We start from the raw sequence: 12,125 nt of genomic DNA on the forward strand, positions 1-12,125 counted from the left end.
TGTGGGAAGCGCAAATAAAACATCCATTGCTTCCTGTCGTAAAAGAGTAGCCTATGTGGCGACAGCAGGTTTTCTCTAAAAAACAAGTGTCAGAATGACCATGTGTTTGATGTCCAATAGCCGATGATAAGATAAAAAATCAATGTGCTCTAGTGGCATCGTTAAATAAAACAAAGTTTTATTTACCTCAGTATTGGTACGATATTCAGTACTGACACGATACCGATATCAAGCGCTATTTTCGGTATACTCGGCTTTAAATGCATGCCTGTGTTATGGCTCGCCCGCTAATTTCATCTAAATACAATTAAATTCCATACACAAGGCTCTCGTCTGATTTATACCAACCTATTTTGCGTTCGTCAGATATATATTATTACTGCTTTCCGGGAAATATTTTTCAATACCGAAATTTCAGTATTTTGAAATTTGCTTAGTACGGTAAATCGGTATTGACATAATACTGGTAGTTGACTAATGAAGTGGTTAACCAAATGTGTATCAATATGCATCAACAGAACAAACTCGGGATTTAGCAGTTTTCCGTCTGTAAAAATCCAAAGAGAAAAATGTATCCATGTATTAGTACATTCGAGTAAAAAAACAACCAACCATGATAACCAAGTGATAATTAAATTTTCTTTGGAATTACTTGATTGGTCAGTTCTGTGATTTTAGTTGGAACAACTAATAGTATTACACAATTATTTAATAAACCATTTCGGTTGATAATTTGTCCATTACCATTTTAGGGGTTACCAAGGCTCACTCTGGAAGGATTTTTTGTTTAGCCAATTTTCTGACATGGCATAGTATTTCCTTGAACATTATTAAAATGTGGTTCATTTTATTAGCAAACTTTGTAGCGACTTTGTTCAAAATTAGCAACTGGCTAATTTGGTAGTGTACATAGTTTTAATTTCCCTGATCAATATGGTGGCACAGGTCATAATCAATTATATGCCAATAACAAGAGCATATATTTTCTCCATACCATTATTTAAACAAAAACTAATAATAGGGCATGTCATGACTCATGAATTGGTTTTAAAAATTGCATCACAATTTGTAAAACATTCTTTTTATGTCCAATATCTGTTAATGTAAACTAAGAAATACATACATGTATGCCAATCAGAAATCACAGGTTAAGACAACTGAAGTAAGCCTTTAATTTATCATTTCAGAATGTAGGTTTCTGAATTATACTGCTGCTTCGTGAATAAAACATAAAACATTATGAATCATTGGACTTATTCCATTTTGTAGCCAGTTCCGTAACTGGTGGTTTATTTTGTACATAGGAAAATGTTTATACTTACAGGGAACATTTTTGTTCAGTATCGCGCAGCAATTTGGTAAAGAAGTTTCATATATTGCTACACAATTCTAATAACATTAAACAGTAGTTAGTTGCTAATCAATTTTCAATTTCATAGAAATATGCTAATCAAGATTTTAAAAACAAAATGTTCCCCGTTAGTGTTACATAACTATCTGCTCACCAGAGGACGGATTCAATGGGATGAAGCAAAATGGCTGTGACTGTTATATATATATATATATATATATATAATAGCCATCACATTTTTACCGTTTTGTTTATTAATATACCAATAAACTTCTGCATTTAATATTCTTGAATACACCAGTTCAAAAGCCTAGTCTGATCCATTCCTTTAAGGGGAACCATCACTGACACTCCCAAGACTAGTTAAAAGTTAAACTGTAATCATGTGAATTTATATAACATGGTAGGAATTTGGTACGGCGCACTCCATATTCTAAGTTTACAAAGGGGTATTAAGGTCGACGGCAGTCACTTTTCGCACCCTTGTTCTGGCTTCGTAAACAATAAATATAGCATATCTTACAGTACTTTCACTTGAAATTCATATTTCGTAAAAAGTACAATTTTTTAATCACAAGATTTTCTTCAAACACATTAAGATGCATTAGTGATGTTCAAACAAAAACATGTCAATAGCATTTTTGCAATGGAACTTTTTTAGCATTCTTAAAACAGAAACGTTATGTACCCAGTTTATGGTTATTATGAGCTGCAAAGTGACATCGTTGGAATTCTGAGGTCATTCAAATTCAAAATTAGCTATATTATTGCAATGCTTCACCACATTAAAATAAAAACTGGGGTAGGACTTTCCTTTGGCACTGTCACGTATAAAGAACATAAATAAATAACTTACGTTTAATATGTTTAGACTTTCATGTTTGTATATTATGTTTTAACATTGTTTCACCAACGATTCAAGCAGAAGACTGATATAAGCACGAAAATAAAGTTGAACTGAACTGAACTAGAACATGTCTTAATGATGCTACTTTCAATTTACCTACAGGCCTTGGTGGCACAGTGGTTAAGCTCCAGACTGGTAGGTACTGGGTTCGGATCCCAGTTGAGGCATGGGATTTTTAATCCAGATACCGACTCCAAACCCTGAGTGAGTGCTCCGCAGAGAAAACATTCTTCGTGATCGTACCTAATTTCTGTACACATGTAACCCCTACTGACGTCAAACATCAGTGGTTCCAATTCTAGCCACATGTAAAGCGCCCCTATCATGGGAAGGGTCTATATGGAAATATAAGTAGAACAAACGCAAAACAATTTATTAAATTGTATTTACACAAACAAGAAAATCAGTTTAATAATTATATGTTCAGACCTTGCTTTTTAAGGTGCGCGGGTGCGATCGCACTCGTACAGCGCACGTAATTTCAATCTGACGAGTGTGAAAAACAGTGCATGTTACACTCAACAAACGGCGCACGTAAAATACATGGGTATATTTATTTCCACTGTTTACAAAAATCAAGTTTTCATAGCTCATTTAGCTGATCATAGGAAGGTCCTTTTATTAAAGCAATACAAATTTTAAACAACACAGTGGCTTCCATGCAGTCGTTAAACTGGTATTTCTCTTTGTTGAACAAATCGGGAAATACTAGTTTAATAGACTATTTTGTAGACGTACCAGTCAAAATCCAATTGGAGCTACGCTGCCTATTTTATTTATTTTGGTGAGTGATTTTTCACTCACCGTAGCATATTGAGGTGTGCTATTTTCCACTTGCCTACAATTTTCAAAAACCAAGGACTGTATGTTCATTTTTGGATTGTGAAAGCTAAATACAGTTTTGGTTGGTTGACTCTTATTTATTTTTTAACACTGATATTATGTTCAATTAAAAAAAAATAATAACAAAAAGCGAGAAAGAAAAAAAGAGAACGAGAAAAAGAAATTACAATACTTACGATAAAATTTAATAACAAAACACAATTAATCTGATTTAATAAAACAACAATAACCGGGGCCGAAACGACTAGGGTTTTGGGGACGAAACGGACAGTGGCCGATGTGTAGTGGTGCCGACACGTCTCGAAAGCCTTAACGACCGTATCCAACAACGACAAAAAAGTATTTAACAACTAGTTATCTATAATGTTTGATTGTAAGAAAATTGTTATTTACGCCATATATAACCCGGTTATAAATTTATTTTTTAAATGTTACTTTTCAAACACGATGAATGTTAAATTACGGCGTTACTGATTGGGGTAGAAGTTAGAACATCCAGCACCCACCAACAGTTAGCCTGTATGTTGTCACGGTTGATACCGTTGTCACATAAAGATTAAAAAAATAATAATAATAATAATTAACAAACAGTAATTACGATAAGGTAATTGAAAACACATTACCTTAATTTAAATTCGACACAAGTTGTATCATGAAACCGACGTATAACTTCCAAACATCTGGCGACCGCCATTCCTAATATTTTGTTCTGGCGCTTTGTCTCGCCCTATTTATAACTTCATATAATCACGTGATTAAAACGTCACAAATCATATGCGCGCTACCTGTTTTAGGGAGTGTTCGATTGTGCAATCCGTCTTCAGAGAGAACATTCTTAAAATTCCACCAATGGAATAAATATTGAGCATAAACACTTTGTTAGTTGATTAAAATATACTGTCTGCCGTTGTTTTGGGAGTACCGCATTAGTTACCTATAACAGTGAAAATTAACGAATTTACTGAGAACAGCAATGGGAATGACTTGATCAAAGATTACCATCAAAGAAGGCGAGACGCAGTCCAGTGGAAAAGCGCTCGCCTGATGCTCGGTCGGTCTTTGATCGATCGCCGTCGGTGGGCTCAGTGACCTATTTCTCGTCCCAGCCAATGCACCACGACTGGTATATCAAAGGCCGTGGTATGTGCTATCCTGTCAGTGAGATGGTGCATATCAAATATTTTGTCTAACACTGTCAGAATTATGTTGAACATCTATTACTCGATGATTAATAAATTAATATGCTCTAGTGGTGTCGTTTATCAAAATACCACACGCATGCAGCAAAATAGGATACACATGCAAAACAAATCATAAGTTACCCATACCCTTCTACTCAAATGTAAGCAAATTTGTTACACACCTCCTCCAGCCGAACGTGTGTGATCCACACCACACCTGTGCATGTATGCATGTATGTATGTATGTATGTACAGAGGCGGATGTAGAGGGTAGGGTGGGGGGGGGGAGGCAGGGGCCCGGGCCCCCTAAATTTTGCGACTGTTATAATTTTATTATATATATTTTTTATTTTTTTTATTTTTTTACAATCCCCCCTCCAAACCTCCCCCCGAAGTTCCTTTAGCATTCCGCCTCAAGTCATTGGGCCCCCCTAAATGGATTTTCTGGATCCGTCATTGATGTATGTATGTATGTATGTATGTATGTATGTATGTATGTATACAATCATGTACTCTGTGGGGGGGGGGGGGGGGGGGGGGGGGGAGTGTGTTTCTTTTATCTATCTTTTAACATGATTTTCGCATTTAAACGTTAATATTTCAGTGAATAGCATCAATATGTGATATTTAGAGTTGTGTTGAAACTTATTGAAATAAATTATTGAATTGGGTCAACCCAGAAAAGTAAGCGAGGTTCTGAGTACACGTGTATACAGTATATAACATCCGTCATCTTTGATTCTATTCACACCACATCTAGGTTGAGTTTTGCTCGTTTGAGATTCCCATTCCGATTTCTAGAATTGCCAAACGAGTGTGCCCTTATTATTTATATTTTGCAAGTCACGATTCGCATATATAACAAAAAGAAAACCAGTATAGTGTGACCTGTAACTTGGCAAGTTGTCAGCGGTTGTCAGCGGTTTTGAGTAAACTTGTATTAGGCCAAGGTTCATGCTCTTTTTTAAGGGCGACACCACTAGAACAGACTGAGGGGCAATTCGAATTCATGAATCAAATTCCACCAATGGAACACAATTAAGTAAAGTTTGTTTTATTTAACGACGCCGCTAGAGCACATTGATTTTTTATCTTATCATCGGCTATTGGACGTCAAACATATGGTCATTCTGACACTGTTTTTAGAGGAAACCCGCTGTCGCCACATAGGCTACTCTTTTTACGACAGGCAGCAAGGGATCTTTTATTTGCGCTTCCCACAGGCAGGATAGCACAAACCATGGCCTTTGTTGAACCAGTTATGGATCACTGGTCGGTGCAAGTGGTTTACACCTACCCATTGAGCCTTGCGGAGCACTCACTCAGGGTTTGGAGTCGGTATCTCGATTAAAAATCCCATGCTTCGACTGGGATCCGAACCCAGTACCTACCAGCCTGCAGACCGATGGCCTGCCACGACGCCACTGAGGCCGGTTGGAACCTGTGTTGCATGCACGGCGAAAGCAAGTGAACATTAGTTGGATGGGGAGGAGGGTGAACCGAGGTTGGGGGCGCGAACGCCCCCAGTTTCTAGGGAGGTTCGAGTGTGTGTGTGTGTGTGTGGGGGGGGGGGGGGTTCGATACGGGTTTTGGGTTTTTTTTAAACTAGATATTCTGAAACACTTTTTAATACAATTTTATGAATGTGTAATATGGCTGTAGCCACGTCAAGGGTGTCATTTTCCATAACACGATGATATCGATGGCAACCAGGGGCGGGATATAGCTCAGTAATAAAGTGTTCGCCTAGTGCGCGTTCGGTTTATGATCGATCCCCGTCGGTGGCCATCCATTGGACTATTTCTCGTTCCAGCCAGTGCTCCACAACTGGTGTAACAAAGGCCGTGATATGTGCTATCCTGTCTGTGGGATGCTGTTAATCGGAAAGAGTAGCCCATTGCGTGGCGGTTGCGGGATTCCTCTCTCATTAGGCCACCCACGAGTCCAAAATATTGGATTTGGGTACTTGGGGGTCAAATTCGACCCGGACTCGACTACCCGACACTTACACTATATGCTAATGAGACTAAGGAATAAAGTAAAACAACAGTAGGCCTATGCATCTTAATTCCAGGAGGGCGAGTGGTAGTTCAGTGGTAAAGTTGTAAAATGCTCGCTTGATGAGCAGTCGGTTTAAAATCGATCCCCGTCAGTTGGCCCATTGAGCTATTTCTCATGCACCACAGCTGGTATATCAAAGGCCGTGGTATGTGCTATTCTGCCTGTGGGATGGTGCATATAAAAGATCCCTTGCTACTAATGGAAAAACAAATGTGGCGGGTTGCTCTCTAAGACTGTCACAATTACCAAATGTTTGACATCCAATTATAGCCAATGATTAATAACACATCATACCATTGTATTGCATTAATTGTAGAAACCGGTTGATACGTTCAGTATTTTGACGGGCGGACAGACAGTCACTGTCAGATTAAAAAGAGAAACTAGCGCATGATCATATAATTATTCTGAAGTTGTTGTTGTTGTTGTTGTTGTTGTTCTTCTTCTTCTTCTGCGTTCAATCTTTTTACGGTCGTCATATCAGTAATCCGGATATGGCGATGAAGTTTGCCGTCTCTCAGAGGTCGTCGACAGGTCCCCAGACTTTGGTATTTTTTCCAAACTTTGTCGAATTTCTTCTAGGTGCGGGCAGGTTTGTAGAACGTGTTCCGGTGTTTACCCTTCAGCACCACATTCACATTGGGCCACCTCTGCAAGTCTTCTATCTTTTTAGGTGCTTCTTTAGGCCGCAATGTCTAGTGCGAAGACGGAAGATTAAAGTTTGTTCTTTTCTGTCTAGTTGGTTAATGCTGTCACAGTCGGGGCTGAATCCACCATCCCTCGTCTTCTAGTCACATATACATTTTTCGCATTAGGATTGTCTTGGCTTCACTGTATGATATGGAAGAGTTGGGTTGTGGAAGGCAGCTGCCTGCTCTGGACAGTTGGTCGGCTATTTCGTTGCCTGAAACTCATAGGGACCCACTGTAGTATCATCTTGCAGCTTTGATTAAGAGCATTCAGTTTTTTTTGCATTTGTCTTATTAGAAGGTCTGAGGGTCCTGATGAAAGTGACTGGAGAGCTGACAAGGAGTCTGTTAGAAGCACTGTATTCTGTTTCTTTCCTTTCTCTATCAGAAGCTCTGTCGCGGCGATCAGGGCTTGCAATTCTGTTCAGTAGTTCGAGCTTAGCTAACCAACTGAAATGGAGGAGGGGGCCGAGGAGCCATCTGGATTACCGATGTATGCTCCACTTCCACCTTTTCGTATAGCATTCTCCGCTGAGCCATCTGTGAATGCATGGATCCAGGTTGTCTTTGAATATCGCCTGTCTATTATTTCTAGGGTGAGTGCCAGCTGTTGAGATCGTGATTGATCCTCCTTTGTTGTAAGTTCTATCCAATTTGACTTCTGGGAGATGGTGTGTTGGTGACCAGACATTTGGAGAAAGCTCTTCATATTGACTGTCATTTTTGCAGGTCCTTCACATAGTGGTTGAGACTTTGCCTTTTCAGTCTGGTGGGGGTTTTTTTGGGGGGTTTTTTTTTGGGGGGGGGGGGGGGTGGGGGTTTGGGGTGGGGGGTGGGTGTCATGTCCTGGAGCTTTTAGACGTCGATAGATGTAACTGTACTCCCTTTTCTTGGCGACCTCCCAGTTTTCAAAGGCAATCTTCGCTAAAGGCACCACCCTTTTTTGTTGTAATCGTATAGGCTCGTCAAAATTGACTCGAACAAAGAAGATGTACTCTGTGGATAATACTGCTAATTCTCTACATACTCCTCAGCGTGATGCATTTATCTATAATACATTTTGAACTTTATCTTTGGATTGGGAAGCAGCAAATAACCAAGGAAGGTAGAACGGCCCACAAGTTGGAAATTAGCCAGATCCAGTAACGAATTGTAATAATGCTCGTCTCATTCACAATGTACAGGATGCGAGCAAAATGTCGTCCGAAGTTTTCAACTTTCAGATTCAGAAGCACTTCCAGAAAAAAACACCTTGTACCTGTTCCACACTAGGGCTCGGATCCAGAAGAGTGTGTTGGAGGTATTACCCATTCTTAAAGTTCGAAGAACCAAGGAAATCCGCTGTATAATGCATGTGAGTGTAGGCCTACTTTAGAATACAGTATGTGCACTTTTGGACGTTGTATACTCGTTCCTAGAAAAATCATGAACCCTGTACTAACTAAAGAAGCTCGTAACAAGTGAACACATGTACTGTGTAATTCAATAACCACATGGCGCTTGAGATTTTCCCACGAAGACGGCGTGCCATAAATTCGCAATTTATATCAGTAAAATTGTCTTAATTGACCAGCTGGTGTTGAGACGCTGATTTCTGAGCGTGGGGACGCGGCCCATGACCTACATTTCCTTGGCAGCTAACCTTTTGTGTATACACATTATTGGATGTCCTTTGTTAGACCACCTGAAGCATGTGGATGTTGGCATATGGCTTTTGTAGCTGCGTGGGGACGCTATGAATAGAGTGGGTTGTGACGTCACGATACATGACCAGACATGTCCATACGTTGACCAGTGTTATAACGTGGGGACGCTATGGATAGTGAGTTTGTGATGTATTGAGATATGATTTTCGATCAAGCAGTGTTTACAGAAACTATATTGCATGTATTTAAAAATAAGAATATCTTTATCCTAGGCATCCAAGTGTGGGTTGTGATGTGACAGGATGTGTCCAGACATGCTACAACAAAATTAATAATAATAATAATAATAATAATAATAATAATAAAAGAATTATAAAATTATGGCTAAAAAACAGCGTTTTACAGTGCTATTTTAAACAGGTTTTAATACAATGCATAGCGAGTTTGACATATTTTGTCATGCCATTATTGTAATTAGCTGAAAGAATAATTCGCCTGCTAGAGACGCGCAGCCATAGGCCACAGAGTTAATCAGAATGATGTTTCCATAGTTCGGCCTTAAATACGTTTTGATACATCGAGTTTGTGTTTTGCCTTTCGTAGAATAAGGAAGGAAGGAAATGTTTTATTTAACGGCGCACTCAACACATTTTATTTACGGTTATATGGCGTCGGACATATGGTTAAGGACCACACATATATTGAAAGAGGAAACCGGCTGTCGCAACTTCATAGGCTACTCTTTTCGATTAGCAGCAAGGGATCTTTTATATGCACCACAGACAGGATAACACATACCACGGCCTTTGAGATACCAGTCGTGGTACACTGGCTGGAGCGAGAAATAGCCCAATGGGCCCACCGACAGGGATCGATCCCAGACCGACCGCGCATCAAGCGAACGCTTTACCACTGGGCTACGTCCCGCCCATTCGTAGAATAAATGAAAGATCACATCTGCGATACACGCGTATAATATATAGGCCTACCACAGAGTATTTTATTTGATAACAGATTTTTATGACGTACCCTGCGGAAAGACCCGATTCAGAAAAGAAACTGTCTTTATTCGGTGCTATTAAAAGATCCGATTCAGAAAAGAAACTTTCTTTATCCGGCGCTATTCAACAGCCCCATCAACAAGCAACAAATCCGCACGACAGATAGAGAACACTCGTTATATTGGTGCATTCAACACTTTGTGGGACTCGCCCACAAGCCCTGTGAATACCTCATCGTGAACTGGAAACCGGAACAATATAAAACAAATCTTATCATCCAAATCATTCAAATTCAATATGGCCCCATGCACTAACATGTGGTGTGAAAAACAACCTTCAAACCTATACAAACAAAAACAGGGCAACACGGAAGGCTCTTCGAATAAACAAAGGCAAGACTTAGATGACCTTTTCGGAAAACGTGACTCGGAAGATACAAAGTCAATCAGATAAAGATGATGAAAAATACTTATAGTTCTATATAAAAACTCATAGTATGTAGTTGTCTGCACGCACCCGCGCGCCCCCGCCCCCACCACCAACACACACTGGTATGCTTGGAATGATAGTCTAGCAAGTGGAAGAAATACTTGGAAACAGTTATTGTGATTCGTCGAGAAAATGGCGTAGCGTGTGTTGCCAGTGCCTGAGGCAAACCAAGTATTACGCCCCCTAACCAGTGGACCGTTAGCACTCCCCGAGTCCCTTCCACCGGTCCAGAATTTTGCGCCCGGGGCAACCGCCCCGGTGGCCCCACCCACGCTACGCCACTGCGTCGAGCAGATGCATAATTTATATTATATCATTGTACATAGTTTTTGTCCCTAAAGGTGCTGACCCTAGTTTAAGCTCGTAAAATGGACACTAGGTTTGGTTAATTTATAAACCTGTAACACATTTGAATGAAGTTACAGTTGACTAAAACGAGTTTGTGACGACGTAAAATCAGTACGACACACAAGCTCGTATAAATAAGATCTATTTATAGTCCGGTCCACAGAGAACGCCTTTTTTCTTTTCATATGGAATTTACAACAAGTTATTTATTTCTGAGCTGACTGGTTTTTAAATAGCACACAAAAATAGTATTACTGCTGGCCTAATCTTGTTTGCTATCGACAAAGCAAATATTTAAAAACACAAAGTGTCAGTTGGTAGGATTCGAACCTACAGCACCGATTCGCATATGGCATTTGACAACCCGCAGCATTAATCACTCGGCCAAAGAAGTGTTCCACAAAAATGGACTTAGTTAAGAAAGCGTACTGGCAGACATTCGAAATTAATGTAGCAGGTTGTATTAATTAATATGCAGGCCTTTTTAAATTGCAACGAGGCTAATGACGCACCTGTGGACTAGCAACTCCGGCCCTTTGGGACGTCGATTACGCACCCCCATATAAATTTCTGCCTACGGACCTGTGTATGGACACATTCTGTGACGTCACAACCCACGCTATTAGCACCCCTATGCAGGAGCCATTAACCCTGAGATTAAAGGTCAAAGTCCCCACGCCACAGGTGGTCAGAACATCCAACAATGGACATAGACCTACACAAAGGACCAACTGCAAAAAAAGAAAAGAAAAAAGAACAACAACAAAAGACACTTTAACCCATTTAAGTAAGTCAAAGACGCGACACTTAAATGTCAGCGTCCACACGTTATTGGCGTTCAAGAGTCCCACAAACTATCGTCATTACACATAGAAAAGATATGTTTGTTTTGTTCAATGATACCACTAGAGCACATTGATTTATTAATGATCGGCTATATTGGATGTCAACATTTAGTAATTTTGACGAATAGTTTTTGTCGCGGCATTTCATGAATAGCCCTGGGCTAACGATGCCAGTACAAGGAAGGGACCCCTGTATTAAAGAGGAAAAACCCATATTCTTATAACTCCCATAAGCCATGCTAAGGAACCATACGTGAATGGGAACCAGTTACTTATTCTTAAGAGGTAGCCACCTTGGTATTTAACTGTCTAAACTATCATATATGAAAATGTGCGGGGAATTTCAGGCTATAATCCCCAATCCCGGGAAATTTTTACCTTTTCGCTTATTAATAACATTAAAAAGGTTCCTGTGTCATATCCCACTACACCGGTGCCTCCCCCCCCCCCCCCCCCCCCCCAATACAAAATCCTGCCTACGCCACTGACAATGATTTAGGTTTTATAAATTTTAATTAAAGATGAATTAGTGAAAAGTGAATGTAAACACTGACTTGAAAGGGATAAAGTGGTTTCAGTGTTACTGTGTGTCTGGATTTCAGAGGAAGTTTTGACAACTGCAATTTTAATATAGTAATTGATAAATCTTCTAAATAATTTGACGCTCTCCATCATATTAATTATACTCTAACCGCTTCACAACAAATCTTCCATTTAAGTAGATCGTTAAATTCTTAATTAATTATCGTTTGATATTTTTGAAA

At 39.6% G+C, this 12,125-nt stretch overlaps 1 protein-coding gene across 1 annotated transcript in view; it reads right to left on the minus strand.

Annotated features, from left to right (window-relative positions):
* LOC121382012 overlaps nucleotides 1-3,814 on the minus strand; it is a 48,451-nt gene extending 44,637 nt beyond the window's left edge. Inside the window, exon 1 of the mRNA XM_041511476.1 lies at nucleotides 3,725-3,814. The gene's annotated coding sequence lies outside the window, so the exon portion shown is untranslated. The remainder of the gene's footprint in view (nucleotides 1-3,724) is intronic.
* Between the last annotated feature and the right edge of the window lie 8,311 nt (nucleotides 3,815-12,125).

Source organism: Gigantopelta aegis, chromosome 9 (assembly GCF_016097555.1).
Source record: "Gigantopelta aegis isolate Gae_Host chromosome 9, Gae_host_genome, whole genome shotgun sequence".
NCBI classification, from domain to species: Eukaryota; Metazoa; Mollusca; class Gastropoda; order Neomphalida; family Peltospiridae; genus Gigantopelta; species Gigantopelta aegis.